Genomic DNA, 21720 nt, shown 5'->3' on the forward strand with positions numbered 1-21720 from the left:
GACAATGGGTCGCAGCCTGGAGGGCTGGCAAGTGAAGCATAGTCAGGAGGACTGGGGAGGCACGCCTGAGAGAACTGGGAGATTGTAGTTTAAAATGGGTGCAGAACCAGACGAGAGGACTGTGGGAAGGGCAGTGGAAAGAGGTCACTGTAGCCAGGCTGGCTGGCAGGGCCTGAAGAGAGCTATCTGGGATTGGTAGCTTAATAGAAGACAGTTAGCACCTGAACTATTTCTACACCACAGGGGCCTGAGGCCCCTGCCTGCAAAAGGCAGTTCACTGAGGCCTGGCTGAGTTAGTGTCAGGCCTAACCATGCGGTGCTAGCTAGTCTGGAGGAGTAACAGTCTGCAGAAAGGGAAGTGCTGGTGGAGTAACAGTCTGCAGCAAGCGAAGTGCTGGAGGAGTGAAGGATAAGAGGTCTTAAAGCGGAATTCCACCCAAAAATGGAACTTCTGCTTTGGCATGTAATTTTTTTGGGGGGTGGAGTGGGTACCCAGTTTTGACAGGCACCCAGCTCCCACTTCCTACCCTGGAGCTGCAAGGAAGTTCACCTCTCCCCACTCCCTCCGTGAAATCTTCCTCCCAGCCGGGCGCCCACAGTTACAATGCCAGCTCTGCGGAGAGGAGGGGGAGAGCAATGAGGCTTTGTGCGCTCGCATAGCTGGACTGTGGATCAGGTGAGTGTTTATTAAAAGTCAGCAGCCACACTTTTTGTAGCTGCTGACTTTTAAATGGGTGGAACTCTGCTTTAAGCAAGAGTTTGTGCTGGAGAGAAGACTGGAGTGTATATAGAAGTCTCAAGCAAGTTGCATTGAGTTTTCCCGGGCATCCCAAAATTTCCCATCCAAGATCAATCCCTTCAATAAAAAAATAAAAAAAATAAAGCTTATATCCTGTTCTCTGTCTCTGTGTGACTGAAGGATGGATGCCTGGCTGGGCATGGCTACATAAGTATTTTATTGCCAAAAAATACCAATTATATATAATACACACGGTTCAGCAAATTAAATGTTATTCAGGTATGGTTTACATCTATACTGAAGGCTTTACACGCAACAACCTTTGTAATGTACATTACATGACACCAGACTGCATTTATCTGCCTCCTGTACAGTATGCACACCAGCTTTGCCCTGGCATTTAGTTGCATTACGTATTTCCTTCACTGGAGGGCACCACTGTAAAATGTTAGATACCTAAATGGCTATGCACCTTGACTTCAGCACAGTGTAGTAAGCAGGAATCTGACTTGTAAGACATCATTTCTATACAGTCATGTGCATAAATATTGGGACATTGACACAATTCTAATCTTTTTGGCTCTATACACCACCACAATGGATTTGAAATTAAACAAACAAGATGTGCTTTAACTGCAGACTTTTAGCTTTAATTTGAGGGTATTTACATCCAAATCAGGTGAACAGTGTAGGAATTACAACAGTTTGTATATGTGCCTCCCACTTTTTAAGGGACCAAAAGTAATGGGACAGATTAACAATCATCCATCAAACTTTCACTTTTTAATACTTGGTTGCAAATCCTTTGCAGTCAATTACAGCCTGAAGTCTGGAATGCATAGACATCACCAGACGCTGGGTTTCATCCCTGGTGATGCTCTGCCAGGCCTCTACTGCAACTGTCTTCAGTTCCTGCTTGTTCTTGGGGCATTTTCCCTTCAGTTTTGTCTTCAGCAAGTGAAATGCATGCTCAATCGGAGGTGAGGTTCAGGTCAGGTGATTGACTTGGCCATTGCATAACATTCCACTTCTTTCCCTTCAAAAAAATCTTTGGTTGCTTTCGCAGTATGCTTCGGGTCATTATCCATCTGCACTGTGAAGCACCGTCCAATGAGCACATCTTGCTCGTTTCATTTCAAATCCATTGTGGTGGTGTATAGAGCCAAAAACATTAGAATTGTGTCTGTGTCCCAATAATTATGGACCTGACTATATGTAGATCACTTTTTTTTGTTTTTTTTTGTTTTTTTTTTACAAAAGCTTTATTGTTATTAAAATGTAAGAAACAGAGCTGCCAAGTAGACAATTACACAACATACAAAATGTAAGTATGTATGGGAATTGCATATATAACATAGTCATAGTTTCATACAATAAGAAGAATAAGTGAGTCCAGAACTTCACAATATCACAAGAAAAGCAAAACTTGAACCCATCATATTATTATTGTCTCAAGTGTCAAGCGAGAGAAGTGGCAATTCTACAGTGAAAATACAACAAAGAAGCCAAACCCTGTCATAACCAGGCATTATTCTAATGGCTTAATAAGCTTGCACACTAATTTAATAGGAGAAAAAGATAGGGGGGAAAAAAGTGGAAAGCAAAAAAAAAGAAAAAAGCCAGAAGAGAAAATTGAAAATTAAGGAAAGGAGGAAAAAAAAAAAGATAAAAGGGCCTCAGTGGATGGGGTCATCAAATCGACAAAAGGAGATTGTCAAAGTGCAATGGCTAGGCTTGGGAAATCCTAGGCTGTCGAACTCTGAGAAATGTTTTGTGAATATGATGCAAAATGGCCGTTCATTTCCCATTAATCATAATGTTCATTCAGCATTTTACTACTTTGAAACTAATGCCCTGTACGCACGAGCGGACTTTCCGGCAGACTTGGTCCAGCGGACCGGACTCCGTCGGACAATTCGATCGTGTGTGGGCTCCAGCGGACTTTTTTTTCCCAAAAGTCTGACGATCCTAGAAATAAAACAAGTTTCAAATCTTTCCGACGGCCTAGAGTCCGGTTTAAAAATCAGCTCGTCTGTATGCTAGTCCGACGGACTAAAACCGACGCTAGGGCAGCTATTGGCTACTGGCTATCAACTTCCTTATTTTAGTCCGGTCGTACGTCATCACATATGAATCCGTCGGACTTTGGTGTGATTGTGTGTAAGCAAGTCCGTTCATTGGGAAAGTCTGTTGAAAGTCCGTCGATTAGTCCGTCGAACCAGTCCGGTCGAAAAGTCCGCTCGTGTGTACGCGGCATAAGAGTTTGGGATTTCCAAGCTCTCACTATGGTGAGTTTTTGGTTGCAGTAAAAAGATGTCGCCAATTGCCACTCCAGTCAGAGCAACTCCTCAGCAGGTTTAAAAAAAGAAGAGCTTCGTACAGATTTCTTTTGATATCAGAGTCCGTGTACGAAGAAGCGAATAAATATGGACTCATAGTCAATAGCCCTTTCTACAATAAAGCTTTTCTACAAAAATTTCTAAAGGTGAACAAAACTCACCTTAACCTTTTGCTATAAGAAAGCTTAAAGGGTTTGTTAACCTATATAACACATAGAATGCCAGCCCATCTATTATAGCCTGGCGTAGCACACTGTACTAGAAAAACGTGCATTGTAAATACTGATTTAGAGCTGTCTTCAGGCCGGTCACATGACTTGCGGCTGCTGTACAGCTCCGATGGATGGATACTGCAAGAGGGGCCGTGATCTCCCTCTGACGTCAGTCGGGGAGATCACAAGGCCACTCAGCCTCTCCTGCAATAGCCTTGGAAACTGGCCGAAGTCACGTGACCAGCCTGAAGACAGTGCTTAATCATTATTTACAACGCTCGTTTTTCTAAAAGACAGTGTGCTATGCCAGGATATAATAGAGGGGCTGGCAGTGAGCATTTCACATTTTTAATTTTGCTAATAGCGACGGGGGGGTGAAAACAGAGACGCGCAGACACTAGCTGACAGGCAGGGAGGAGGGGGTGAGGTGGAGAGAGGAGAGTCAGAGAGCAGGCAGCGTATGGTGGAGGGACACACTCTGACCATGGTGGTCAGGGCTGAGTAGCCCTGATTTCCGTGGTCCGCGCAGAGAGGACATACAGGAAGTGGCAGATTCAGGCTGTGCTGTTTAATCTGCTTTAAAGGACCAGAAAAAACAATTTTTTTTTTGGAGGGGTTAACAAACACTTTAACTTGGAAATGTTGAATAAATGACCTAATACAAACATACCATCATTGGTTTTTTTTTTCTTTGCAGCGTGTTCATTTACATTTTGTCTCCTTGTGCATGTGCAGCGTATGCTGAATTCAAGGCATGTCTCTATGAATGCCAATGCGATTTTGAGTCCTCAAACAGTTGTGTCATAGCTGGTCAAATGTGCAGCACCTTGGCAACTACAGGTCGAAATGACAGCTAAGATGGCACCATCTTCGTTGGATATGAAGATACATAGTTGGATTTAGTTATGCTTTAAATGAGTAATAAATAGGTAAGCACATGTGAGCTGCCATTGTCCTCACTGCAACTGCAAGTAAAACAGCACAAGCAAAGCTGTCTATATGAGCCCTAACATGGTTTTAGAAGAACTCCAAGAAAAATGAATAAAATATGCTGGTTCACAAATAGTTATGTGTAATTAAAGTATTTGCCACCTCCGTGATCACTGGCTGTTTGCAATCTACATTTTTATTCATGCCAGTAAATATAACTTTCTCTGTACTTCCAGGTGATCCAACAGGAAACATGCTTTTCCCCTACACACGAACTGCGCTGTCCACCCTCCCTCACCCCTTGGTCATTTACAGAGTGTCTTGTATTCTGTAAACCCATTTACAAAATACAAGATGTTCTGGGAACCCTACTTGTGTACAAGTACTGGTTTCTCTGCCGGGGTGTGGCATAACCCTTCCTAAACCAGACCTATGGCTGTCCAGTAAAGCTCATGCTCCCTACTAATGGGCGAGATGTTGCTCTAATTATTAGCACAGGGTTTCTCAGAGTTCTGCAAAGAGAATAATGCTTCCATATGGAGAGAAAAGATGGGCAAAGATTGTGCAATTTTCTTTCCTGCAACCACAGGTTGCAGAAAAAAAATCGCTTCATTTCACCATCAACACAGTCAGTGTTGATGGGGCAAACCCTCCTGCAGAGCTATTGTGTTCTCCCGGCAGGAAGACATGGGGAGCCGTCACAGCCGAGAGGACACACAGTGATTATTGCTAGCTGCTATAGCTGCTGGCAATAATCGCATGAAGAAAATGACACAGGCTGGTTGTACCCAAGCTGATCGATCAACTTGGGTACAATCAACTTGCCTGTAAATGGTTTGAGCCATCTATGGTCGGCTGAAGTGTCTTATTCTGCAGCATGCTGGCAAGAGAAAGACTTTTCTATTTTGGATGTGGCCGCTTTCATAACCCATTCCCACCGAGCCCTGGCTTCCCTTAAAGTGGGCTTTTATACCCAGGGGGCAGGAAGGTCTGCCTGATCACAGGACCACTGTGATTGTCTGTCACACTGGTCACATGATCATTACTAGAGACCAGGAGAAAACATACCTTTGACTAACCATTAACTGCACATGATGTCTATGCTTGTATGTTTGTATTATGTACTTTTATTTTTGTACAATAAAAAATTTTCTTTGATTTAAAAAAAAAAGAGACCAGAAGATGTCTTCGACAGCTCAGTCACTGTGCTGGGAGCATGCTCTCAGCACAGAAACCTCTGCTGCCCATGAATGCAGGTGTGCAGCATGTGGATATTAAAGACCACCCTCTTTGCCACCGCATAGATACGATAGGCGGGTGGCAAGAGGTTAAGCAGATGAATTTTAAGACTTGTGCAACTATTTATGTGCAACTGGAATGCATTTAGCTGATATAAACTGAAAGTTCATTTAAGATTTACGGCACTAAAGGTTCTGTGCCTAAATAAGGCTCTTGAGGTTCAAAATTGGCCATGGCTAGTATTCACATATTTACTGCAGTACAGTCATTCATACATGTAGTTTACTACTAAATGTGAGCTTGGAAAAATACCAATTTAAATGGTGTTGGCATGCAACCCATTTCCAGCAGTTAAGCCAACAGGGTGTGTGTATGAGCTGGCATAATGATGAGGATACATTTACTTTATTTAGAGTGTATTATGAGAACGCAGCAGATAACGTGGCTCGTGATCATCCTATAGGTGAGTACATACAGATACAATGATATGATCAACAAACAACTTATTCTTCCAGTACACACAACAGCTCAAAGGGTATGTCATATATATATGTATATATTTTTTTTTAGATAATTAAGGAAAGGTTAGGGCCCCTGATAGATTTTTATTGCTTTCCAAGGCAACACAAGAGAGATTTCCCCTCACTTCCTGACCTGGTGACAACAGTTTTGCTAGACATGAATAAAAAAAAAATCTCAAACAGTAATACAGATATCATTTGTAAAGTATTAGAAGACTAGAGCTCCTGTCTGTTGCATATTTTTTTTTCCAAAGTTTTGGCCATACTTATAGTTGACAATAAGAAATTGGTATTTAATCTATCAGTGATTTCAGTTATGAGCATGGTAATCAAATCCTGGATTCTAATATCACTTTAGGAGTTTAAGACATTGGGAAGTCAAGATCTGGTACCTGCGTACGGTCTGTAAAAGAAACAAAGCAGGTGAATGTAAAGGAGCACCCAAAATACAGTAGTTGTGAAATAAACCGCTTATAGCCAATGCTTGTAGCCAATGCGTTTCAGGGGACAAAGGACTCCCCCTTCTTTAGGGTTGCTGTTTGAATATGGATCCCATTAGGGTCTGTCTTGGACCTGAGAATCAGGCCTGGGAATGTCCGATCGTCAGCTGAGGCTTGAGACACATTTTTTACCTAGCGTTTAGCAGCAAAAACACATCACTAATCATTGTTTTCATATACAATAGGTCACCAGCCTAGTTATTGCAGATAATACAAATGAGTTTTGTTTGTAATTCCCTATAGCCACATTTTTGTATCATAAACAGTGCACTACAAAGTAGAAGTTTAGCTTTTTTTTTTTTTTTTTTTGCATTGTTTGTAAACAAATTTATACAATTTGGAATTTTCAAGCTAAAAAATGTAAATTATATTTGTCAGCAAAATATCAAAGTATGCAATTGAAATTCCTTCAGACATTAATATCAGTAAAAAAATGTATTTTTGAAACCCAATAATTTACTGAGATTTCAAGGTTATTAAAATAGGCAACAGCTCATTTGGAAGCAGTGGTCTCTCTGCAGAGGTCTCGCACACCTCTTTGATTGTCTCTGTCTGAATGTTTGTGAGGTGATGGCTATGTGTGCATTCTTCACGTATTTTGTTTGCATTTCTTATGAGGCTGACACAGATATCACATTTTTCAAGATAAACAAGGCTAGTTTTAATCTAGGGGTGTAGATAAGTTGTGAAGGACATTATATTATAGATCTCCACATTTTTTTAAATTGTGTATAGGGCTACAGATTATGGATGACGAGTAATAAACTCTATAACCTAGGGGCATAGGATTAGAAAGCACTTATAAACATGGCACAAGGTACTACATGTACTTTGTCCCATAAGGGACAGAACTATAAAGTAAACATTATAATTATAGCTATTTAATTCCAGAATCAAATTGCTATGTATTTCATTAACAATTACCATGTTTTTTTTTTTTTTTACAAAATATTGTTTTAAACTATTTTTTGTTGTTTATCAGTTCTGCTGTTATCCAAAATCTCTGCAGGCACTTCCTGTCTACATGCATGTACTCCAGTGTTGGTTGCATGTCATTGCTCAGGGCTGGCTTCCTGATGCCTGGTGGTGATAATGGTGGAACATGAGTGTGCAATAGGCATCGGCAGGGCTGCTTATAGTCTACACAGGACGCACAAATGACAGAGTGACAAGGAATACAAGCAAATGGGAGGAATTTCTGTTCGAATTTTTCAGTATAAAGATCTGAATGTGGAATTCTGTATTTTTATGCAGAATAAAATTGGCAGAGTTGTGTCAGATTGTACTGGGCATTCAGTAAAGTCAATTTTCTATGTAGATGCTTATGCAACCATACACTCGCCATCTGTTTACCAGGATGACACAACCTGTTTGCACTGTACTAACAGCGCAGAGTTTGGAATTATTGTACAGCAGGGCAATCTGTTCTATGCTATCTAAAGTTTAGTATTTGAAACAGATTAAAACCTGTGATTGCATGAAGTAAGGAGAAAGTGTGAAAGCAATAGAAATAATTTGAATAATAATTTTAGCGGCTCTTGCATAATCAAAATAATACTTGTGTATATCTATAACCGCATGCACTTCCTGGACATTCCAGTCTAACGGCTATTTCTACATCTACAAACATACAGTTACAGTTAAAATTAATTCTGAAACATTCATTCAGGATCCTGTAGCTCCATGCGTATATTAAGGTACAACCATAATTTGTACTTCAGATACTTAAAGCCTAAGTTTATTTTTTTTTTTATTTAAATCAGCAAAAGGGATGAGATACCCACATTCAATGCAAAGTGTTTCTTGTGCTGCTGGCTGGTCTCTTAAAACCCAAAGTCCTGTGCCCCCCTCCCCATTACCCATGCAACTGTAACCTTCTGGTGCTGTGAGAGACCTTAACTATAGCCTACTACAGAGTGCCTACTATACAAAATCTAATCCAATCTGCTTGGTGAGAAAATGCTACATCCCTCAGAACATTATAAAAGGATTTTTTTTGATGGTTGGGATTTTTAAGGCACATTCAAATATTTAAAATAGATAAAGGTCGCGCTATTCAATGATGTATATACATATGTAAAAATTAGATGATTAGAACAGTCCACAAGTGATGTAAAACAAATCCTGATGTCAATCTCCACCATCCACCTATTGATCCCTCATTACAAGGGATCGTTAGGCCCTGGCTGGGCTAAAGCCACAAGCGCTTTCTCCAGGTCCAGATGGTCCTCCAACAAGATCACCCCTTGGCACCATATATGATGTGAAGATTTCTCCAAAAAAAAAAAAAGTGCTCACTCAGGTTCCAGGTGATGCATCTCCATCTGGAGGAAACACAATGACTAGAACCTGAATGAGCTCTTTGTTTTTTTGGAGAAATCTTCATATTTTATATGGTGCCAAGGGGTGATCTTGTTGGGAGACCATCTGGACCTGGAGAAAGTCCTTGGCTGGGCTAAAGCCACAAGCGCTAACGATCTGTCAGGTACTCACCAAGGCCGGAATGCTGAGAGCGGCTCCCCTAGCAACTAGGTGCGAGATACCCCTGAAGGTGGTACAGAGGGTATCAGGCACGGAGAGGCACGGGTTGCCAGCAGGTGTGCAGGTCACCAAGGTTTCACTAGACGTGCAGAACCCGTGTAGCATGGACTGGTTGGTAAGCTGGAGAGAAGACTGGCAGGGACTTGACCTGGAACCAGGAACAGAGTTGAGGAGAAGCACAAGGTTAAGCAAAACAAGTCCTTTAGCAGGCTGAGGGTCAAACACCAGGTAAACGTGGTAGCAAGCACAGGTTGAAGCAAGGCAAGTCCGTTGAGCAGGCCGGGGGTCAAACACCAGGTAATCATAGTACAGGTTTAAGCAAGACAAGTCCGTTTAGCAGGCCGAGGGTCAAACACTGGAGAGAGGATCAGCAGAAGAGTCGTAATCAAGCCGGGGGTCAAACACTGGAGAGAAGACAAGCAGAGAAGTCCTTAATCAAGCCGAGGGTCAAACACTGGAGAGAGGATAAGCAGAGTAGTCAAACGGTCTGGGTCACAATAGGCAGGAACAGGTATGCAGAGGATAAACGGGAAGCTGAGAAGACAAACCAGCAATGAGCACAAGGCATAGCTGCCTTTATATAGGCCCGCCAAGGGGACGTCCCGCTGTACGTGCATGCGTTTGTGTGCCCACGTGTGCTAACCCGTTCGGGTCACGCGCTCGTACCCGCCGATCGTGTGCCCGTACGTGCTGATGTGTGGCTCTACCGCGCAGGCGCACCGGGACGCGCCGATACTGACAGGCTCTAACTGTGTTAACCCTCTGACAGTGCCCCCTCCCAAGGGGCAGCCTCCGGATGCCCAATCTGGGCAAGATTCCTGGTTGTCTTCTGTGAAAATTACGTATTAAACGAGGGGCGTGTAAGTTGCTGGATGGTTCCCAGGAGTTATCTTCTGGAGGGTATCCTTTCCATTTAACAAGATATTGGATCTGTCCCCCCCTTTTTCTACAGTCCATTATTGCCTCCACTTCATACTCCATTTCACCTTCAATTTCAATTGGAGGAGGTGGTGGTTCCATTCTTCCAGAAAAAGGGCTAGGGACCACTGGCTTCAATAAAGATGCATGGAATACCGGATGTATCTTGTATGTGACCGGAAGGGCTAATTCGAAAGCCACGGGGTTCACCACTTTCTTAATTTCAAAAGGGCCAATGAACCTTGGACCTAATTTGCGGGATGGACAGGGCAGTCTAAGATTAATAGCAGATAGCCATACCTTGTCCCCAATCTTGAAATTTGGGTTTTGTCTTCTCCCTCTGTTATAGTACTTCCCGTAACTGTCTTGAGCCTTTTTCATGGTTTCCTGGATCTGTAAAAAATTGGTTTGGATAAAGTTAATCCGGTCTTGTAGTGCAGGGGTTGACACTTCAGGAAAAGAATCTGGCAAGAAGGAGGGATGGAAGCCGTAATTAGCCCAAAACGGTGTTTGGTTGATGGCGGAATGAGTGGAATTGTTGTAAGCAAATTCAGCACACGGAAGGAGGGTGGACCAGTTATCTTGGGAACCAGAGCAGACACAACGGAGATATTGTTCCAGAGTTTGATTTGTTCTTTCTGTTTGACCGTTGCTTTGCGGATGGTATGCTGAGGAGAGCGAGGTCTTTATTTCAAGGGATCTGCAGAGGTCCTTCCAAAATTTTGAGGTAAATTGGATACCTCTGTCTGATACGATGTTGTGGGGAACACCATGAAGCCTCATGATTTCTTTGATAAAAATGTTTGCTGTAGCCAGAGCAGAAGGGGTGCCCATCATGGGCAGGAAGTGTGCCATCTTAGAGAGGCGGTCAACCACCACTAAGATGGTAGTACATTTTTCAGAGGGGGGAAGTACTACAATGAAGTCCATAGAGACCTCCTTCCATGGACGTTCAGGGACAGGCAAAGGTCTCAGGAGCCTCCAAGCCTTAGTGTTCGACCCTTTGTTACGTTGACACGTAATACAGGATTGGACATAGTTTTTACAGTCCTGACTCCAACCCGGCCACCAGTAGGAGCGATGAACTAATTCTGAGGTTTTCCGGATTCCAAAGTGCCCTGCCAACTTATGGTCATGGAAGTTCTGTAATACTTGCAGTCTCACTGGAGAAGGAACAAATATTTTATTTTGGGCCCACAGTAAGCCATCCCTCTTCCTTAATGAGGGTACTTCAGGTTCTGTGCATTGGCTGGATGCCTCTTTAATGGCAGTTTTGAGATCAGGCTGGATAAGAAGGAAGTTATGTGGGGATAGGATAGTTCTAAGCTCAGTTGCCTCATTGACTTCTGGAAACATTCGGGAGAGTGCATCCGCTTTTCCGTTCTTGGAACCCGGTCGGTAGGAGATGTGAAAATTAAATCTGGAGAAAAATAATGCCCATCGGGCTTGTCGAGGTCGGAGTCGCTTGGCCGTTTGGAGATATTCCAGATTCCGATGATCAGTAAAGATCATTATGGGTTGGGACGCACCCTCCAGCAAGTATCTCCACTCCTCCAGAGCAAATTTTATAGCCAGTAGTTCTCGGTCACCGACGTCATAGTTCCTTTTAGGTGGGCTTAATTTGTGAGAAGCAAAGGCAACTGGATGAAGAAGGGCTTTCGGACCGCTCCGTTGGGACAGGATTGTCGCTGATTCGGAGGCATCTACTTCCAGTACATATGATAAAGCTGGATCTGGGTGTTGTAGAATAGGAGCCGATGTAAAAAGATCTTTCAATTTATTAAAGGCTTCTTGTGCTTCTTGGGGCCATTGAAACTTGGCTTGCTGGCGGGTGAGTCGAGTAATGGGAGAAATGATTGAAGAGAATCCTCTAATGAACCTGCGGTAAAAATTGGCAAAGCCAACAAACCGTTGGATTCCCTTTTTATCTGAAGGAGCTGGCCACTCCTGGATGATTCTAACCTTTTGTGGGTCCATTGCAACCCCTTTTGTGGAGATGATGAACCCAAGGAACTGGATGGTGGTCTTTTCAAATTCACATTTCTCCCCTTTTAAGAATAGGCCATGTTTCCTGAGAACCGAGAGTACCTTCTTTACATGGGTGCAATGTACTTCTAGTGAGGTGGAGAAAATCAAAATATCATCAAGATATACAATCACAAAGTTATCTAGGTACTCACGGAAAATGTCGTTGACTAGGTGTTGGAACGTGGCCGGGGCGTTGCAGAGTCCAAAAGGCATCACAAGATATTCAAAGTGCCCAAACCTGGATCTAAAGGCTGTTTTCCACTCATCCCCGGCACGTATCCGAACGAGATTGTAAGCTCCCCGTAGGTCTAGTTTGGTAAACACTTGGGCAATTCTGAAGCGCTGGAATAGTTCAGAGATGAAAGGCAACGGGTATCTATTCTTCACAGTGATCTTATTAAGTTCTCTATAGTCCACACAGGGCCTTAAAGATTAATCCTTTTTTTCAACAAAGAAGATACCCGCCCCAGCTGGAGAAGAGGAAGGGCGGATGAACTTCTTCTCCAGGTTTTCGTCAATATAGGAACGAAGCGCTTCTAACTCAGTCTCAGATAGTGGAAATATGCGACCAAAAGGAATCTCGGATCCAGGTAAAAGGTCAATGGGACAATCATAGGAGCGATGAGGTGGTAAGCTGTCGGCCTTTTTTTTATCAAAAATGTCCAGAAATTCATGGTATACTGCAGGGACATGCTGAAGATTATCTGGTATTGACTGAAGGGCCAAACAAGAGGCCGGTGTGCTGGTGGGAGGCACGAAACAATGTTGAGAGCAGTACATAGATGAGAAGAGGATTTCTTTCTTGGACCAACTGATTTGAGGGTCATGAACTTGTAACCAGGGGAAACCCAGGATAACAGGGAACATAGGTGAACTGATGATGTTAAAGCAAAGGAATTCTTGGCGGCCAGAGTCTGTGGAGGTGAGAATAGGTTTGGTTTCTTGAGAAACAAGTCCCGAACATGGTAGGGATCCATCGGCTAGATGTATCTGCAGAGGTTGCTTCTTATCTTGGAGGGGAATATGCAGGGTGTGAGCCAGAGATGCATCCAGGAAACAACTGCATGTTCCGGAATCAATGATGGCCAGCAGCTGAGCTTCCTCTTCCGCCACCTGTAATGAGACCGGAAGGACAAAGTGAGATTGGGTAGAGCCGGTAACTTGAAAGTTCACAGTGTACTGTCGCTGGCACTTACTGGGTCTCACGGGGCAGTTGCGTAAGAAATGACCGGCCTCCCCACAATAAAGGCAAAGGTTGGCTTGGCGCCGGCAGGGGTGAGTGGAGAACGTACCAATCCCAACTGCATAGGTTCGTGGTCCGAGGAAGAGGAAGGTACGGCAGAAGGTGCTGGAACAGGAGGAATGCGAGGTAACATCCAGGTTGGTTGTGAGGACTGGAAGCGTTCAGAGCGCCGTTCACGCAGGCGTCTGTCAAGCTTAATTGCTAGTTGTATTAATTCTTCCAGGGAGGAAGGAGTATCCATCCGAGCTAATTCATCTTTTAAATTTTCTGATAGACCTTGGCGATACTGGTACTTTAAAGCAGCCTCATTCCAGTTGGTGTCCCCAGACCATTTCCGGAATTCAACGGTGTAGTCTTCCACTGGTCTCTTTCCCTGGGTCAGGGTGTGTAAGATGGACTCAGCTGTGGCAGTGCGTTGTGGGTCGTCATACAGCTGTGCCATAGCGTTGAAAAAAGTTTCTACCGTATCCAACAGGGGGCTTTTCTATTCTAAAAGGTTATGGGCCCAAGCTTGGGATTCTTCTGACAAAAGCGAAATGACAAACCCCACCTTTACAGCTTCAGAATGGAAAGTCCTGGGTTGAAGGGCCAAGTAAAGCTGACAAGCGTTTTTGAAGGCTCTGAATTTCTTTCGAATTCCGGAAAACCGTTCTGGAATGGGAACCCTAGGTTCAGGGATGGCCATCATGACTGGGTTGACTTGGTTTTGGGAAGAAGAAATCCCACTGGATGAAGCTGAAGGTGCTTCCGGGGGAGCTGAGTAAGTTGTTAGGTGTTGAAGGTGACCCTCAATTTGGAAATATCCATCCTGCAGTCTCTGGACAGCCTGTGTAAGGGCTGTAACCTGCTGGCAGAGGGCCTCGAGGGGAGAGCCGGCTCTGTCGGCCTCTGACATGGCTGGTTTGTACTGTCAGGTACTCATCAAGGCCGGAATGCTGAGAGCGGCTCCCCTAGCAACTAGGTGCGAGATACCCCTGAAGGTGGTACAGAGGGTATCAGGCACGGAGAGGCACGGGTTGCCAGCAGGTGTGCAGGTCACCAAGGTTTCACTAGACGTGTAGAACCCGTGTAGCATGGACTGGTTGCTAAGCTGGAGAGAAGACTGGCAGGGACTCCAACACTTGACCTGGAACCAGGAACAGAGCTGAGGAGAAGCACAAGGTTAAGCAAAACAAGTCCTTTAGCAGGCCGAGGGTCAAACACCGGGTAAACGTGGTAGCAAGCACAGGTTGAAGCAAGGCAAGTCCGTTGAGCAGGCCGAGGGTCAAACACCAGGTAATCGTAGTACAGGTTTAAGCAAGACAAGTCTGTTTAGCAGGCCGAGGGTCAAACACTGGAGAGAGGATCAGCAGAAGAGTCGTAATCAAGCCGGGGGTCAAACACTGGAGAGAAGACAAGCAGAGAAGTCCTTAATCAAGCCGAGGGTCAAACACTGGAGAGAGGATAAGCAGAGTAGTCAAACGGTCCGGGTCACAATAGGCAGGAACAGGTATGCAGAGGATAAACGGGAACACTGGAAGCTGAGAAGACAAACCAGCAATGAGCACAAGGCATAGCTGCCTTTATATAGGCCCGCCAAGGGGACGTCCCGCTGTACGTGCATGCGTTCGTGTGCCCACGTGTGCTAACCCATTCTGGTCACGCGCTCGTACCCGCCGATCGTGTGCCCGTACGTGCTGATGTGTGGCTCTACCGCGTAGGCGCACCGGGACGCGCCGATACTGACAGGCTCTGACTGTGTTAACCCTCTGACACGATCCCTTGTAATGAGGGATCAATAGGAGTTGGTAAGCAAGCTTTTCAGCTGTTGGGGGAGGCACTGATATTTAAGATCACTACGGTGGTGGATGGTGGAGATTAACATCAGAATTTATTTTCACATCACTTGTGGTCTGTTCTAATCATCTAATTTTTACATTTGTATATACATGATTGAATAGCGTGACTTTTATCTATTTTATGTTTACTCACTGTGTATGTCTCACAGAAGGTTTGCTGCTTACACTTTTCATTCAGAATATTTCTTAGCGTGTTTTTTTTTCACGTTTTTTTACATTCAAATATTTACTCAAATGTATCATAAAAATTTGAGATATTTATTGTATCAGATTAAAAGCACAGTACATATTACAATAAAAACAATAAATTGATGGCATAATTGTACATCCAGGCCACCGTATTTATTGAAAAATAGGCAGAAATAGATGCCTCGATATTGTGAACAAGCTCCAACGCATTTCGATTCTCAAAAAAAAAAATCATCGGGTGGAGAGAATGAGGATGATTTATCTGAAAAATAAATAATCAAATACTCCTGTGCTGGAACTTGCCTACCTATACATAAAAATTATTTTGGAAGCTGCTGCTACCACCTATAATGTGTTCCCACACTTGTTCAATATGCAATAAACTATAGTGGAGCACTGCTCCTTCTCCTTGATACAAATAATCTAATGTGTTAAAAATACAAACCAAGATAACAATACTTCAAATCAAAATTTAAGTAAGAGCCGGTTCACACTGAGGCAGCACGACTTTCAGCGCGACTGCCTCAGGCGACCTGGACACGACAGCAGTGGCGACTTGCAAAACGACTTCTATATAGAAGTCAATGCTAGTCGCCTCAAGTCGCCCCCAAAGTCGTACAGAAACCTTTTTCTAAGTCACTCCTATTAGAACAATTCCCTTGTACAGAACGGGACGCAACTTGTCAGGCGGCTAAGTCGCCTGACAAGTCGTCCCAGTGTGAACCGGCTCTAAATCAAAAATATTGCTGTGCGTTATTGAACATGTGTAAATATTAAGCATCCAAATATCTATATACAATTTGTTACCACACCAAAAAAAAAAACTAATATTGTGAAATGTGTGAAAAAAAATCTATTAGTACATAAGTTATATAGCCATCCAACAATAATAATGTGATGTAATTATACAATAGTCCAAATGATAGTTCATCAATGCTATTACCAACCAGACGGTGACAATATTGTGCAAAAAACTGGTTATATAAAACCAATGTCCATGAGTTATACCTGTCAAATGATGTTCCGCTGAGCCACCCAACAATACTCAGAGCTCCACCTTGTGAAATACTCGCTCACCTTCAGTATCGACCCATATAAACATATAGGTCCCAATCGCTTAATTGTGTTTATCTTTTCTTTTTGAAAATATGGGAGGTGTAGACCTCAACGGCCAAATGATGAAGTCATATTTAGCCTCTTGCAGAGGTGGACACTGGTACAAAAAAGTGTCTATATATTTATGTGGAGAAACAAAAAGCTAATGTTTAGTGCTGCGCTCATCTGTGCATTACAGTGAACCAATCACACATTTTCTAACAAACGGGTGCAATGAATCAATCAATACATAAAAAAGTAACCAATACTTGCACTTATAGAATGTTCCTATGTAAAATAATGAATAGTCCAAGGGTATAAATAACATGCTCCTCAAGGTGCTTATACAGGTCATATAATAAAAAGTTGCATAATAGTGACAGTCCTTTAAAAGTCTTGTGTTATTAAATGGTACACTTTCTGTACATAACCAATCAATGTGCAGTAACCTGTTATGAAACTGCCTACCCATGATGCTCACACTGCTCTCACCGTTATATCACTTGGCTCTATACTATTTGTTTGTTATTTACAAAGCTACTAGAAGAACTGGATCATTCCTAAAATTTCAGAAAGTGATCGTCTCAGCACTTTTGTATCCAGAAGGCGCTTTGGCCCAAAGCCCAAATCCAGATACAATTAGCCTGCTGCATGAGTAGACATTTTCCAGACGTCCTCCGACCTACCCCAACACAAAGATGTCAGATGTCATGTCAGTGGTAAATGCAGAATAAGGCATGAAACCTGTTCTTTTTGTCCTTCCTGTCCTGACCAACCTGGCCTTCACATCAAGGCATGCTTCGATCGCTACCTCAATCTAGTGAACTATTAGTCTAGGGTAGAGAATGGGGGTTCACACAATTCTGCACAAGAAAGGCCTCTAAAGATGTTAGGTAGTCAGGAAAATGTCTATAACATTTGAAACCCTAAAATCAAAGGCTGAAAAGGTTATTGTTTTTAAAAGTTAAGTTACAAAAAGTAAAAAATTGTTTTATCAAGTTGAAGAGGAGGTCTGCCCACCCCTGCAAAAACTACTACATATACTGCAGCTGCTGACTTTTAATAATAGGATACTTACCTGTCCTGGAGTCCAGCGATGTTGGCACAGCAGCTGATGTTTTCATCAGCTGTCGGGTGCTGCCGCCACCATTCCCGGTAAGGGAACCTAGTAGTGAAGCCTTACGGCTTCACGCCGGGTTCCTACTGCGCATGCGTGAGGCACCGCTGCGCTCTCCTACTGGCCCGGCGGCAAGGGAAGGAGGAGGAAGGAGGAGGGACCTGAGCTGCTGGCTGACGTCAAAGACAGGTATCCACTCTCCCCCGAAAGGTGCCAAATGTGTCACCAGAGGGGGGGAGGAGACAAATGAGCGGAAGTTCCACTTTTAAGTGGAACTCCACTTTAATGTCATATCGTTACTGTGTGCTATTGTAATTGTTGTTTGCTTTGCAGAAACACCAATCAGCAGGGTGCTGCTCTCAGAATACATACGTCAGTGCCTACAGCTCTGCAGGTGAAAATTTCTCCATCTGCAGTTAAAAAAAAGTGTATGCCCAGCATTAGGAGAGTGGAGTGGTTGGGTGATGGTAGCCCCTATGCTCGGCATATACTTTTTTCCGGCAGAGATTTCTTCATCCACATCAATGTGAATGCAAGAATGTGTTAGGTTCTTTTTTTTTTTTTTTTGAGAAATTAAAAGACAAGTATGGGATTTTTTTCTTTTGATTCATACTTAACTAGGTAGATGCAGCATCAGACCGATGCTGCATCTGTTCCCCAGCATCTCTGCACTAAAAACTCGAATCACCGAACATTGCCAATGGCTCGGCTCTCACTCACTCCTCCCCGAGTGGAGAGCTGCTGACTGTTAGTCAGCATCTCTCCTGCTCTGTTCCTCCACGCTCACTGGAGCTCTGAGCTGTGGAGGGGTGGGGAGCAGCCGTCTCAGCGGCTCGCTGAGACTGCCATCAGTCAAGACAGCTGGCAGGTCCAGACTTCTGAAGTCGGGATGACGCGCTGCCTCGACTGATTGCAGTGACGTCAACGGAGAGCGGACTTCAGACCGCTCTCTGCTGAAAACGGGTCACAGGAATGCAAAGAGGATTGCACTCCTGTGACCCATAGGAGAAGCCCAGCCTAAAAAGCTCAGGCTGGACTTCTCCTTTAACCACTTCCGTACCAGGCACTTTCCCCACTTCCTGCCCAGGACAATGTTTAGCTTTCAGCCCTGTTGCACTTTGACAATTGTGCAGTCATGCAACACTGTACCCAAACTAAAATGTTATCATTTTCTTCCCATAAATAGAGCTTTCTTTTGGTGGTATTTGATCACCTCTGTGGATTTTAATTTTTGCACTATAAACTAAAAAAGACAGACAATTTAAAGAAAAAAAAACTGATGGGCACTGATAGGCGGCACTGACGGCACTGATAGGCAGCACTGATAGGCGGGACTGATAGGCGGCACTGGATAGGCAGCACTGATGAGGAGCTACAGGCATTACTGAGTGGCACTGACAGGCATTAATGATGGGGCACTGACAGGCATTAATGATGGGGCACTGATTGACACTTTTTTGGGCACTGATTGGCACTGTTGTGGGCACTGACAGGCATTTACTATGGGGACAGGCTGGCAGGTGTTGGGCACTGATTGGCAGCTGATGGGCACCTTTTGATGGGGGCTGTGCTGATAATCAATGTGCTGATTATCTGCACAGACCCCCCCTCTGACAGGGAGAGCCGCCGATTGGTTCTCACTGTCAGCGTGAACCTAGGAAAGCTGTTTACCAGCACTTCCTGGTTCACACGATGATCGGCTGTGATTGGTCAGAGGCTTCATACCACGATCGGAGTTGCGGTGTGTCAGACTCACACACAGCACCTCTGATCGTTGCGCTGTGCGCCCCCGCGGGCGCGCACCGGCTGTGTTATCCTGATCACATCATATGACGTCCGATCAGGATATCACAACCACTTTGCCGCTGTCATTCTGCTATATGGCAGGCTGCAAGTGGTTAAGAAAGAACACAAAAATGTATTTTTTATTTTCTTTTTTCATTTTCCAAAATGAAAAAAAGAATACTCACTATGATCTGTAAAATATTCACCATCCCTCTTTTCAAATACCTTGGAGTATCTACTTTCCAAAAAGAGGTAATCTGGGGGGTATTTGTACTATCCTGGCATTTTAGGGCCTCCGAAACTGTGATAGGTAGTCAGGAAATCAAATGCACAAGCCCTTTGAAAGCTTGAAGGTGCTTATTGGATTTTGTGCCCTCGTACGTGGATGGGCTCCCAAAAAGTCTCACACATGTATCCCCATAATCAGAAGTAGCAGAATGTGTTTTGGGGTGTAATGCCATGTAAACCCATGATGTGTGTGAGAAATATCTCAGTAAAGTGACAACTTTATGTAAAATAAAAACAAATACATTTTTTTTTCATGTTCTAAAAACTTGTGGCAAAAAATAAAATGTTCTATGGACACAGCATGCATTTCAGAAAATACCTTGGGGTGTCTACTTTCCATAAAGGGGTCATTTGGGGGGTGTTTGTATTGTCCTGGCATTTCAGCACCTAAAGAAATGTGAGGCAGTCAGAAAGTCAAAGCCGCTTAAAAGCTGCGTAAATTCCCATATATACACCATAGTTGTTACGGCCTTAGTTTCACAGGTAATTGGAGTACAAGTGAGATTAGCTTTCTTGACCTAATTCTATATAAGAACAATGGTAGAATCCAGACAAAAACCCACTTTAAGGGTACTGATAGAAACAGTTACATACCCACGGCCAGCTGTCATCATCCTAACTGGCTGAAAGGGATCCGTAAGGATCAACTATTAAGGATCAGACGTAATTGTGACTACGTCAGATTACATGTCTCAATCTAACTTATTAGTTGATAGATTTAAAGAAAAAGGGTACCGCGAAAAAGACCTCAGGGCTACTCAATCACTAATTTTACAGATGGATAGGGACCGACTTTTGAAAGATAACACCAAAGAAAAATGTGAACTGGATTATGTTCTTTTTCCTACCAGAACGTCCTAGGTTTATTTATCGGCGTGCACGGAATCTATGGAACAAACTAGCCCCGAATATTTTAAATCCTCCTAAGAGGGCTCCCACTTTCTTGGATTTAAAAGGGTTCTTTTATTGTAGGAAGTGCAAAGCCTGCAAACTGACTAGAAATAATGTGAGGAAAGTAGAACACTTCACATCTTTTAGCACAGGTAAAGAGTATAAAACAGACAAGTTTATCACCTGCAAGTCCATCTTTATCACATACCTTATCGTTTGCCCATGTGGGTTACAGTACGTTGGGCGTACTAAAAGAAATCTCTGCACACGTATTAATGAACATCTCACAAATATTAAAAACGGTTTTCCCAAACACAGTCTCTCTAACCATTTTAGAATCTACCACCAACAGAATCCTAGCTTGGCCAGATTTTTTGGGATTGACAGGCTGGATGCTGATTGGAGGGGAGGAAATATGGTTCAGAGAATATAAAAAAATGAAACGGAATGGATTTACCGATTGGACACACTTACTCCGGCAGGTATCAATGTCGATATTGATCTAAACTACTATCTGTCCAATTACTGATTGTTTGGTTTCCTGTCCTTTCAGATTGTGAAGGGGCTGTCCATTTCGGTTTCATCTCTTTGTATTCATTTTTTTATCAATTTTTAATTTTAATTTTATTCCATCTTTAAGATATTTATTTCATTTTTTTAATTGACTAACATATTTACTTTCATTTCTATTAATGACATCTGACTTAATTGTGCAATCTGGCATCTATCCACAAGATGGCAGTTTGGATGTTGTTGTAATTTCTCAACATTTTTCATATATTTTGCTTTTTGGCCACAAGATGGCAGTGATTTTTATCTTTCAATTTTGGTCTAAGTCTCTGCTAGATGAGATGTCACTGGATTGGATGCCTTTAATGGCGATGTGTATTTAAGGAGGCGGCGTGCCCGTTCGTGCAATCCCTGATGACGTCAGAACGCACTGACAAAACCGGTCGGACGCTAACGAACGTGACACGCCACTTCCGCTCGTAACTTGGTTATTCCTGCTTTTTTTGTTTGTTTACCTGCGTGAACCCATATGTGGGTAATGTGGTTTTAAGCCTGTTTTTAGCCTATTAAATATTTTGTCTTACTTCACTATGGGAGTTTTTTATCCATTTTTTCCACATTCTTGACATCCATGGTCTTTGTGACCCATCTTGGGAAGTCCGGTTGCATGCATCCAAGTAGCCTCAGCGTTAATCAAGACACCTGAGTTCCAGCATTTGCACTTAGCCGTGACTGTGAGAAGCTCTGTTGGTTGTCCTCAAAGCGTGTTTGACTCCTGTCATGGGAGTCACTTCCAT

The 21720-nt window shown here is 43.3% G+C and overlaps 1 protein-coding gene across 1 annotated transcript in view; it reads left to right on the top strand.

The window, feature by feature from the left end:
- Positions 1-5790: 5790 nt before the first annotated feature.
- Positions 5791-21720, top strand: part of LOC141111061 (solute carrier family 2, facilitated glucose transporter member 5-like) — a 123255-nt gene continuing 107325 nt past the window's right edge. The window contains exon 1 of the mRNA XM_073603021.1: positions 5791-5922. The gene's annotated coding sequence lies outside the window, so the exon portion shown is untranslated. The remainder of the gene's footprint in view (positions 5923-21720) is intronic.

The sequence above is a fragment of the Aquarana catesbeiana genome, linkage group LG10, assembly GCF_042186555.1.
Source record: "Aquarana catesbeiana isolate 2022-GZ linkage group LG10, ASM4218655v1, whole genome shotgun sequence".
Classification (NCBI taxonomy): domain Eukaryota; kingdom Metazoa; phylum Chordata; class Amphibia; order Anura; family Ranidae; genus Aquarana; species Aquarana catesbeiana.